The sequence below is a fragment of the Rattus norvegicus genome, chromosome 10, assembly GCF_021556685.1.
Source record: "Rattus norvegicus strain SHRSP/BbbUtx chromosome 10, alternate assembly SHRSP_T2T, whole genome shotgun sequence".
Classification (NCBI taxonomy): Eukaryota; Metazoa; Chordata; class Mammalia; order Rodentia; family Muridae; genus Rattus; species Rattus norvegicus.
In genome coordinates this window covers 57,478,615-57,490,395 of record NC_141543.1, presented here as the reverse complement: position 1 = coordinate 57,490,395, position 11,781 = coordinate 57,478,615, and the positions used below count along the sequence as shown (strand labels likewise).

The following is an 11,781-nucleotide window of genomic DNA, read 5'->3' as shown; positions in this document are numbered from 1 at the left end:
TCTTCTTTCTTCCTTCTCTTGGACTTCTAGTTCTGTTCCTTGGATCTAACTTTTACAGGGCAGAGGATTGCCTTTGACAGATTCTAAGGGAAATAGAAAAGCTATTTCCAGAAAGCTAGAGCATACTGAACTCTAGATACTCAGTAGAGAGAGATGTACCCTGAAAGCACTGGGTCTACATTCTTGACTCAGGGAGGAGCCCAGGAAAATCACCCCACTCAATACCCATTTTATTTACTCTTTCCAGGTTTTTCTAGACTCCATAATAAAGGCATGCAATTCTGAACACTTTGATTGGCCAGCCTTCCACTCAAAGTCATCGATGACTGTGCACTGCAACACATAGCTTTACCTGCCTAGGAGGTTCTTTCTTGCTCCAATATTTCAGGAATATAGGATGAGGGACACAAGAAAAAACACACCCTGGGATACATTTCTTACACTGAGAGTCCCACAGTCTGGTAGCTGAAAGAACAAGAATTAGGTGACAACCGAGGAACCGGATTACCAAGGAGCTCAATTACTGTCTGCTGCTTCATCCATATAATTGGCTTAATAATTAAAACATAACTAATAGAAGGAGTCATTCTATGTTTCTCTTTAGACCTTTGTCAGAAAATATTAGAATCATACCACATAACGTGACTTCTTAAGGCCTGCTTAGCAATATCAGCTTTAATTGCCACCCAGTTTATTAGAGCACACAGTTAATTATTGTGTCTCGTGCCTAGAATATTCAGCATGTGCAAAAGACATGGAGGATGGTGCAGCTCCTTGTGGAACTGAGTCACATGGATCACCCATGGAGGGGTTCACCCTGGGAGAATGTGTCAGAACCCATCTGCTTCTCCCTTTAACCAGCTTCTTTAAGATTTCTTAGTAAGAATTGTGGACTTTCTATGGAGGAAATGTCTCCCTGGGGCCATGTGGTGATGGTTAGGGTGGCACCATTGTTCATCAAGTCATGGTTTTTAGCATGCTCCATTGGGCAAAGGTCATGGTTTCTCATTATAATCCCAGAGGAAACTCAGGGGTGATGGAATAGAATGCAACAGTAGGTTTGTGAATAAAGAAATGAGTTCTGGGACAGCAGGATAAAGGTATTTGTTCTTATGTCTAAAGACCTGGCTTCTACTAACCCAGGAACCCACAAGATACAAGGAGACAATCAGGTTCTGCTATTGTCCTCTGACCCACACAGGAATGCCATGCTACACACACACACACACACACACACACACACACACACACACACGTTTGTACACTCACTATGTAATAACATTTAAAAGAGAGCCTATGTTTTTTGTTGTCAATTATGCATTGGCTATGCGCCTTTCTTCCAGCTGCCTCATTCATTAAGCCTTGGTTTCTTCCTCTGTTAAGCAAGACTGTGGTGGTCTGGGCTGGTGGTCCTTGCATGGCTGCCCATAGCTGGTAAGCACGAAGAAGACAGAGGGAGAGCTGCTACAGAAATAAAGTTATACCTACGTGTCTGCAGCTTCTACATCTAGAACTTCAGGAAACCATGGATTAAAAACATCTGGAGAGTAATTGCTATTTCATCTAACATGGGCAGACTTTCTCTTGAAATGATTCTGGGAAGGATACATTCAAAATGTTATATAGCATTTACAATGCATTAGGTGTTATAAGTAATCCAGAGGTGATTTAATAGAAGGATATATTCATACAGGAGCATGTGACAGATTACAGGCAAATATTATACAATTATGCATAAAGGGTTGGAACACCTATGGATTTTTGGTATCTGTGGAGAACCCTAGGACCAATTGCCTGTGGTCACAAGGGGGCTATTATGCTTCTGTCCTGTCACTATCCACTGCTTAAAGCCCCTCTGACCCCGTCCCTCGGGCAGAGTCCCGTTCTGGCTGCAGGTGCCTTACCTGGACCTCCCATCACACTCAGCAAAGCTTTAACTGAAACAGAGAAGGTTGCAGTTTACATAACGTTTCCTCAAGAAGGATAATGATTGGCTTTTCAGATGAGACCAGTGCTCTGTGGAGGAGGCTTTCTTCACACCACATTTCTCCCTGAACACATCAGCTCCTTGGAGGTGGGAGTCAGTATGGTTTGTTCCCAGCTGTGTATGCAGCCCTTATTGGGTTTCTGATTGTACTGATGGGCTGGGGAGTGCTGGAGAAATAACACTTGAGTTTGCAAAAAGATGAAGGGAAATTTTTACAGAGGCGATAGAGGCTGAGCTGAGACTTGAAGGGAAGACAAAACGACTCATGTGAGGCCCGTAAGAACCCAAGGGGATAGACGGAGCTCTAGGGGAAGAACTGGGCTTTCAAGTCAGATACTCCTCCTAATTATGGGAGTTGGGAAGGTTATACCCTGAAGGGCTACTGTGAGATTAGAAATATTAAGTGCAAATTGCCTGGCGCTATACTTTACAGATGACACCCATTACTGCTTTGTTTAAGCCTGAGCACTGCAGAAGGCTGTGAGACTTCGCACACAGACTTTCAACTCTCTGGGCACTGTCGTCAGAATCCATGCTGTTTCTTTCCACACTAAACTGTAAGATTTGCATTAATAATCATGTTATCATTCGTTCTTGTAATGGTCAGCACTTAGGGCCCACAGAGAGTCTGAAGTGTCCGTCCAAGAACTGGGCAATCATTCTTTTCCTTTGAGAGTTAAACTGTAAAATATGCAAAGTCACCAAAAATAAACAGAATGGTTCTCAGGCTAGCACCATTTGAATGTAAGTTGGTGACTATATTAACATATTTTAAAAGCTACTGTCAATCAAAGGATGGAAGGACTGAAAAATGTAGTCACAGAGGTGAACGGGCTCAACGTGGCCTGTTAAGGGATGGGAGAGAGCAGACTGTCTGACAGAGGGGATGCATTTTGGTCCCCAAAGATAAGCCAGGGTACAGAGAAGCATCGAAGATGTTAGTCATCTTTTCTCTACTTCCTGATGCTTCTGATGTCTTCTTAAAGGTACCTCCCAACCTCAAGCCCTAGATGAGGCAGGTCTTTGTGGAGAATGTCCTGGCTCCTAGTTCCTGTACTTTGACCATGTCTGATGGCATGACTGAACCTGGTTTATGGTGCTTTCATGTTCTAACTAATTAAATTAGGTGCTAGGAGACTGGGTCAGCTGGCTGTAGGGAGATGCAGGCTGGAAAGCTGGAGCATCATTGGAACAGGAGGCTGCCATCTGGGGTTGGCCATATTGAAGCCCTGTACCAGTGAGGAGTAATCAAGGAAATGCCTGTAACACGAGAAGAACAAAGGCAGTATATATTGAGAGAGAGAGAGAGAGAGAGAGAGAGAGAGAGAGAGAGAGAGAGAGACAGAGAGACAGAGAGAGAGAGAGATGTGTATATTTCATAAGTCCTGCCGTGCTTCTAAATAGTCTTCCCATGCTACTCAGGTTTAATGTGCACACACAACCAAACCATCCCACCAAGATGGACTTCTAGTTGTTGGTTTGGTGATTTTGGTTTTCTTTGGCGGGGTCCTCCACTGTGAATAAGATGGATGGATCAGGCTGTCTCAGGCTGGAATTTGAGTCTAGGTCTCCATCTAAGATTCATGGCCTGTCAATATGACATGGAGAGCAGTATCTTGTTGCATAATGATTCAGTCTCCCCATTGGGTTTATTAGCTTTCTATTGCTATAGTAACAAATTACCATAGGTTCAGTGGCATAGAACATTGTAGCTTTATTAGCTCGCCTTTCTGGAGGTTGGAAATTTGACGTGGGTCTCAATGAGATAACATTAAGATGTTAGCAGAGTAAATGCTTCCTGGTGTCTCTAGAAAAGAAGATACTTTAATTTTTTTTATTTATTTAGCCTTCTAGAGACACCCTACATTCCTGGTCTTGCGGCTCCTTCCTCCATTTACCCAAATGGAAGACCAATCTCTGGTGAGCTGGTTAGCAACCCTACTTTTCCTGTTTTATGTGACTTACAAACACGCATGTCCCAGTGATTGGCACGTGAGCAGCCTTGGGGCCAGCCATTATTCCTGGGATGAAAGTTGGGGAAAGGGAGAAAATATTAACAAATGGGCTTCTTTAAAAGGACCCTCTGTTTAGGAAACCTTGGTGCTTAGTTAGTAAACTTGAGATTTTTTTCCTTTTCTGATTGGCACATGAAGAATCCATATGTTGGTGAAGATTATTGATCTCCCTTCCCCCCAGGCCCGGGTTTTTAACTTACTGTAATTTAGGATTATCCATTTCATTTCTCTGAGCTTCAGCTTCTTTCTCCATAAAATGCAGGGCACAGTAACGTTTTTGAAGGATTAAATTAAATTTAAAATGCATTTTCAAAAACTTCATAAATGCATTTTTTCCTTTCTTTTCTTTTCTGGATGTTTCTTTCCCAGTCCTGGGAGCTTGGACCCCTGAATGGGAGAGACCCAGAATGCTTCTCAGCGAGGGGGCCATGTCTCTGTGTGAGGTTGCAGAAGCTATGCTCTTCCAGGAACCGGAAGTCTGTGTTGTACCACTGTGGCAGGTTGCAATCTTCTGCCTCCTTTGCCCATATTTTGTTTTCATTTTTAATCTCTGGGAATGGGAGCCCCCTAGGGGCTTCCTCTGCTCTTTCTTTTCTTGCAGCAGAAAATGACAAGGCTCAGGAAGCCAAGAACACAATGCTCCCCCAGGCCTCCACGCGGGAGCTGCCAGGACAGTGATTTGGGAGCTTTTGTGAGTGATGGGTGGAATGAGCAAAAAACCTCAGTGGATTCCAGGCTGCCCATGGCCTGGAGCAAACTGTTTTCCTGTCTCCTGAACAGCTTCTTATTTCCTTAAAGGATTCACTGTCTGCAACTGTGAGTGAATTCTCTGCGTGCTGTAACCACAGGTACAGCCTATGGTTGTAGAGGGAATTTTTTTTTCTTTTATGTTTGAAGGAACTTGGCAGCCTTTGCTTTCCTTTCTTGATTTTAGTGTCCAGGATGGAACAATCGAGAAGGAGCGGTGAAGCTGGCTTGTGGCAGAGAGACCTCCAGACTTCAGCGGTGACACAATACCGAAGAAATGAGTCTGAGGAGCTAAGCCTCTTTGCAACATCCCAGGTGACTGACGGCCATTTTAGCTGAAAAAGCAGTCTGCTAATTGGGAAGTGTGGCTCCCCAACTCTCCATAAGAGCGTGATCAGCACTTTCCGCGACTCCGTGGGTGCCCAGCCGGCTCCCAATAAGGTAAGTTTTGAATAGAGATCCCTGCTGGCATTCTGACTTGCGGTCCTCCCAACTGAATGGTGACAACAGAAGTGAGGTTGGAGCACTGGTCATGGCCCTAGCACAACACCAGGCCCTTAGGAAATGCTTGGAAGCAGATGCAGTCTTTAGGGGTTCTCTGCATGCAGTGGTTTATCTCCGCCTTTCCCAAGATGCCTCTGTAATTAAAAAAAAAAAGAAAAGCCTTATATCCAAGTGTAGACGGGTTTATAAATCTGTCTACAGTGAAAGCACTGGTCTGCCCTTCGGACAGCCTTCTTTGCTCGCAGTGTACATTCGCTCTTTTAGAGGGGTGCTCAGGAGTTAGGCTGTGGGGCCACATAGTGACTCATGGCAGGGTGAGCTGAAAGAGAAGATACCATTTCCAGTGGGACAGGCCTCCACTATCGCCAGACTGGTTATCTTACTATCATTCATGGATGTGCTCATCAAAGGAAGACAAAATCAACCCGAAAGCAAAAGAAACTAGCCCTTCCAACACAAACAGTGGCAGGATCCATCACCCCAGCACATTCCTGGGAGAAGGGAGCTCTAGCCAATCCCTGGGAGAGTTCTGGTGTCATGTGGGGAGGGTGGAGCCCACACAGTTTGCCTGTCCATCTTTATAGGATGGAAATTTCTGACTATCTCACCAACTTGCCTGAATCACAGACTTGCAAAACTTCTCTTGGTGTGAGTGTAGGCTCACTCGAAACTCATCTGTGTGTGTACACATGGTGTCTGTATGCCTGTGTTTATGCTTGTATGGAGAGTCGAAGGACAGACATTAGATGTCTTCCTGTATTGTTGTTCACCTTATATTCTGAGACAGGGTGGGTCCCTGAACTTGGTGTTCACCAATTTGGTAAAGCGTGCTAAGCAGTAAGTTCCAGGGAACCACCTACCTCCCCTCTCCAGTGTGAAGATTATAGATGCACCCCCTTTACTTGAGTGTATCTTTGAGGGCACTTTCAGAGAGGCTTAAGTAAGAAGAGAAGTCCGACACTGAACGTGGGTGGCACCATCCTAGGGACTGGAGTCCCAGTCTGAATTAAAAGGGGAAAGGAGGAGGCTAGCCGAGTATCAGCAGTCACCCCTCTCCCTCCTGACTGAAGCACAGTGTGGTCAACCACTTCATAATCCTGCCATCACAGCTGCCCACCACGATGGACTGTACCCTCAAACTGCGAGCCATGCTAAACCTTTCTTCCTATTCATTTATTTGGCATGTAACGATTTCTTTTATTAGGCCCAGTATTTTAAATGGTCCCTTCAATTTCTCCAGACACAGGCAAAACTCTGCGTGACATTTAATATCCCAGAGCTTGACAACTGAATCACAACCCAAAGAAGGAAAAAATCATCCAATCTGCTTAACGAGGCGGTCAATTCATCCGCTGACCCCCAAGAACATGGAGATGAGTATGATAGACCACTGTCCCCATCTGCACCTTCACAACCACCTGATAACCGTTGTTCAGGTCCAGATCTGCAGCACATTTCTTGCCAACTGTTATTAGACATCCTAGAAGACTTTCTTTATCACCTTCTGCTACAGAACTCTGGGCTATATTCTTCTTGGCTATTGCCAGAAAGTGTTTTGGTGCTCGAGGGGTAGTGTCACGAAAAGCAAGACACTGGCTGTCCTTACTGATGATCTTGATGAGGATTTCTTTATGGAAGATCGTGTAGTCACTGTGCTGGGCCATTTAAGCCTGGGTAATCTTGTCAGCCCTTGTGGCTACTCACACCCCTCTATTTCAGTTGGAAGTTTTTTTTGTAGAACCAAGGAAAATAGCTACTGTGGATGCCAATTCTATCTCAGTAAAACTATAAAGCCTTATACTGCTGAATGTAGTTCACACCTTTGATCCCAGCACTGGGGAGGCTGAGGTACAAATATCATGAGTTCAAGATCAGACTGGGATACTTAGTGGGACTCTGGGTCAAAAACTAAAGTATCAAAACAATACAAAACCAAATCAAACCAAAAGTCCCAACTAAATATGAACACAAACAGAAACAAAAAAAAAAAGAAGAAAGAAAGGATGAAAGAAAGAGAAAAAACAAGAAGAAAGAAAAAGAAATTCTACCACATCACATGTTAACACAGGGTTTTTTTCTAGAATGTTCATGGCTGACAGAATTGTTTAGGGTTCCATGCAGAACACAATGATGGGCTTCCTGCCTCTCTTTCAGTGTAAATGCACAGTAGTGCAGACTGAGCCTCCTGCCTGCTGACTCTTTAAGACAGCCTGCCTCCTGTCTAGTCAGGAAGCACATTCTGGGAGCCTCTAATGGTTCTCCTGAAGCCCATTCTTTCTCTGCTGAGGTAGTGACATACAGCACCTTCTCCTTTTTCTGCACTTTACTCATGTGCACAAAGCCACCCACACTAATCCCCTGAGGGCTTCAACCCCTCATCATTTTCCCATCCTCCACTTGCAGTTAGTGTCAACTGTTGCCTAACACAAGCAAAGGGCCCGGAGCTATGCCCTAGAGCTTCTAAGGGGATCTACACAGCAGCAATGTTTTTCAACTCAGAGGTCTCAACTGAAACTCTGAAGTGGGAAAGTTACATTTCAACAATCTGGGTTCCTCTTCTCTTCACCTCATTGAAATAAATTTCTCCCCAATCTAGAGTCAAATTAAATTTATCCAAGAAACAGTCAAGCTGCCTCTATGTGTACTGAACTGTCTGCAGACTCACAGGCAGCCTGCGTACCTCTCCCATGGAAGACACCCAGTGTACCTCTTGGTTGATGTTTTCACTTTGGTAGGCAGTGATCACAGATCTGGATCCCCCCTCCCCATTCCTGCCAAAGGAAATGGCTATAAGCACCGTAAGTATTGGTTGAAGCTTCACATACACTAGCCACAACACCAAAAATAGATGCCACAGGGCTGACCATGATGTCTCCTGCCTTATCCAATCTATAGTCTACAGACTCGATGATAGCATGGCAGCCTGGGGAACGAAGAGGGACCTGAGCTGGAGAGCAAAGTGATGCAGTTTGTCACTTCAGAGATATCATTTGAAAAGAGGCAGGATGGGTAGGGTGGGGCTGATATGCCATCTCTTATATTTATTCTTACCCTCATGGAGTAACGATCCTGAGAATAAACCAGACATCATTTCAGTCTGTTCACCAGGATCAAGTGTGAGCACCATAAGTGGGGTCTTCTCTCATCCTTATTATAAGTGAGGTGGAGAAGAAAACCCCAACTGGCTCTGGCCATGGCTGCCAATACTTACAAAACCCCTATAGTCTTTTTTTGACCTCCTAAAAGGATACTCCCGCTCCCCCCGCCAACATTCACTTCTAAGGCCAAACAAGCCCTTTGCGGAATCAATGAGTTATTTCAGGGCATGTCCTTGGTCCAATACATGAGAGTCAAACCTGTCAAGTTTCTCAAATTTAACCCTTCCTCCACCTTCATAGGGCCCTACATCAGCCCCAGCAAGCTTTGGAATGGCTTCACACTGCTACTGGTGGTGCTCTCAGACTTCTAACAGAGGTTGATGCCCTGGTCTCTATGATAAAGCTAGGAAGAGACAGAGGCTTACAAACACTGGGCAAAGAACCAGACATCCTCATGACCCCTTCTCTCTCTTGGATGTCCAACGGTTTCTTAAAAATCACTCCTGCTTTGCCATAAGCCTAATGGGGTTCTCCGGGCAAGTCAATAACCATTATCCCAATGAGAAATGGACCTCTGTTTTGCACTCTTAACATGTCTGTGCTCCCTCCCTGCCTCTTTCCATGAAAACCAATTCTTGAGGCCCCTCTTATCTTCACTGATGCGGGGGAAACAAGGTGGCCGCAGTCATACTTTTTCACTCTGCCAATCAAACTCCAACTATTCTGGGAGCTTCCTGACCGCTCTCCCTAATTCAGGGAACTCTATGCTGTCTACATGGCCCTTGAGGAAGAAGATGGTCCTTTCATCTTATTTTCTGGCAGCATGTATCCTGTTGACTAACCTACTCCCCTGACTTGCCAGATCTGATTCCAATTTGATTCAAGGGATGACCGCTCCTCTCTTTGTTCAACATGTTCGATCTCATACACTATCCCCCACCGCCCACCTAGCCCTGCACCCAAGAGAAATTCCTTGAGCAAGCAAAGAATTCTCACTCATGGACCCATGTCAACCTAAAAGGATTACAATCTGATTCCACCATATTCCATCTAATCAACTACACTGGTCATAAAAACTTGCAATTCACGTGCCTTGCTAATTTCCACCCCTGTAATAATAGAAATGGGAGTTAATTTTGAGGACTCAAGGTCAACAATGTCCTGTGACAGATTAATGTCACCCACATACCCCAACTTGGGCAACAAAAATATGTGTTACAATAGACACTTACTCTCACTTCATATGGACCTCTGCCTAAATGGGAGAACGCTCTAAAAAAACTTTATGGGCCTGCCACAAAAAGTCAAGGCCAGTTACAGCCCACCTTCACCAGCATTCACTATAAAACCTTCTGTTCTGCATAGGAAGTTACCCACCATATAGACTCTCTTATAATCTCCAAGGACAAGGTATAACTGAGAGGGCACATCAAGCACTCAAAACCCAGCTAAAAAGGGATACAACCTCTTATACCTCTTATATCCCTGGTGTTCAATTGGCAATGGCACTAGCAACACTAAACATTTTTTAATACACACACACACACACACACACACACAAACACAAACACAGATATTGTTGTTCATTGGCATACACAACAATTGATTCCCTCTTGTTGGTGAGATGGCAGGATGCCCTAGCTGGGATCTGGAAGGGACATGATTCCTTCCTTGAGACAGGAAGGGGTTTTTGTTTGTGTATTCCCACAGGATCAGCCTCAGCCTATCTGGATAGCAGCACAAAATGTCCAACTTCTCTCTGCCCACCAAGATGATGGCCTGCTTATTGCTAATGGGAAAGGGGAGGAGACCTGGAAGAGGACGCCTGTGATCGAGAACGAGATGACCTGGCAGAGCATTTGTGATCTGGTGACAACTGTACAATGCATGTGCCCTCTTCAAGCCCCCTGTCTGCTATTTTAATGGCAGTCTTTGTTGTGTTGCAGGCCCATCCAGCCACTGCTCAAGCTGCCCCTAGTTCTTTTCCCAACACCCACAACTGAAACCCATGATGGCAAGAATCAGGGGATCAGGCCCCAACCAAATGTGCTTAAAGCTCTATTTCTACTCCTGTCTATTCTAACTCCAACTCTGTGATCCCCAACCCATTTTTCTGCTTTCCTATCAACAAAAGTGTCAGAAAGGGGAAGTGGACCGCCTCACACAGCAGGATCATTATGATGGCTACCATTATTGGTTCTGTAAAGTTGAAGTCAGCTCTCCCCGAAATAGCCTATTTCAAAACCTAAATAGCTGCCTCGCCATTGTTATAGATGACCCCTGGAATGATGGATATAGAATGGGAATCATGGGAAAACTATATCCCCCTGTTAAGCTGCACATCCCTCTGATGATACTCATAACTCTTGGCAGCTGGGGCAGGCATCCCAGTCCATGCTAACTCATAAAAATATGCTTGACCAGGAAACACAATGGAGAAAAAAATGCTCAATCTATCCTGTTCTGGCTACGATATGTTCAATATATTGCTGACCCGCCGCCTGTCACATCTGACCCCAATGCCTCCCTATGTTTCTTTTGTGCCTTCTTTCTGCATCCCCTTTTAGCCACGGTACCTGCTAACTCTACCTTAATTGACAACTCCTCAAATCTAAGTTCTTCCTTTAATCAACCCTTACAGGAGGTCTTCTTCCTTGAGGGCCCCCTATCTCTATGCCTTGTGAGGACCATGGGGACATCTTGTGCCCATTGTGTGATTAATATCAGTGTTATCAGCCTCAGATGTGTCAACCCTCCTCCATTTCTCTAGTGCTATAAGCCAGAGGGACTATAAGCCCCTGCATCGACTAAACCATTGAAGAGTTTTGTGTTTGTGTTATAATGATTCCTCAGATATATCTATATGAAGAAGATGGGGTGGATATTCTACAAGACAAAAAAGAGAAAATTTCTGCTGGTGGAACTGGAACTCACACTCTTATTGTGACAAGGAAGGGCATTAGCACAGACCCACCACCTAGTTGGGGATTCCAAAGACAGGCTGGATCAAGCCATGGCTGCTGCCACAGATAGCTGGATACCCTCCAATGATGAATGACCACCCTTGCTGGACTGGTACTATGAAACAGAAGGGCTCTGGGCCTTTTGACAGCAGAACAGTGGGGGACTTGTGTCATCCTGGGGGAGGGATATTGTTTCTATGTAAATATATTGGGATTGGTTGAACAAAATATTAAGACTCTTTGCAACTTCCACAAGGATTTGAGGTCCCAATACACCTTCAATGATCCTGATCCCTTGGTACTCCAACCCCCTCATTGCCTGGCTTTTGCCTTTGAAGGTCTCCATTCCAGCCATCAGAGCAACCCCCCTTCCCTCAGTCCCCTTCTTACCCTAGGTCTTATACAGTTTAAAAAAAAAACAAGTTGCTAATATAACCAAAGTCATTACCAACCAAGTTCTGGTACAA

The 11,781-nt window shown here is 44.8% G+C and overlaps 1 pseudogene; it reads right to left on the bottom strand.

Moving 5' to 3' along the window:
- Positions 1 to 6,593: 6,593 nt before the first annotated feature.
- Positions 6,594 to 6,917, bottom strand: LOC120095342 (histidine triad nucleotide-binding protein 1-like; annotated as a pseudogene).
- Positions 6,918 to 11,781: the final 4,864 nt, after the last annotated feature.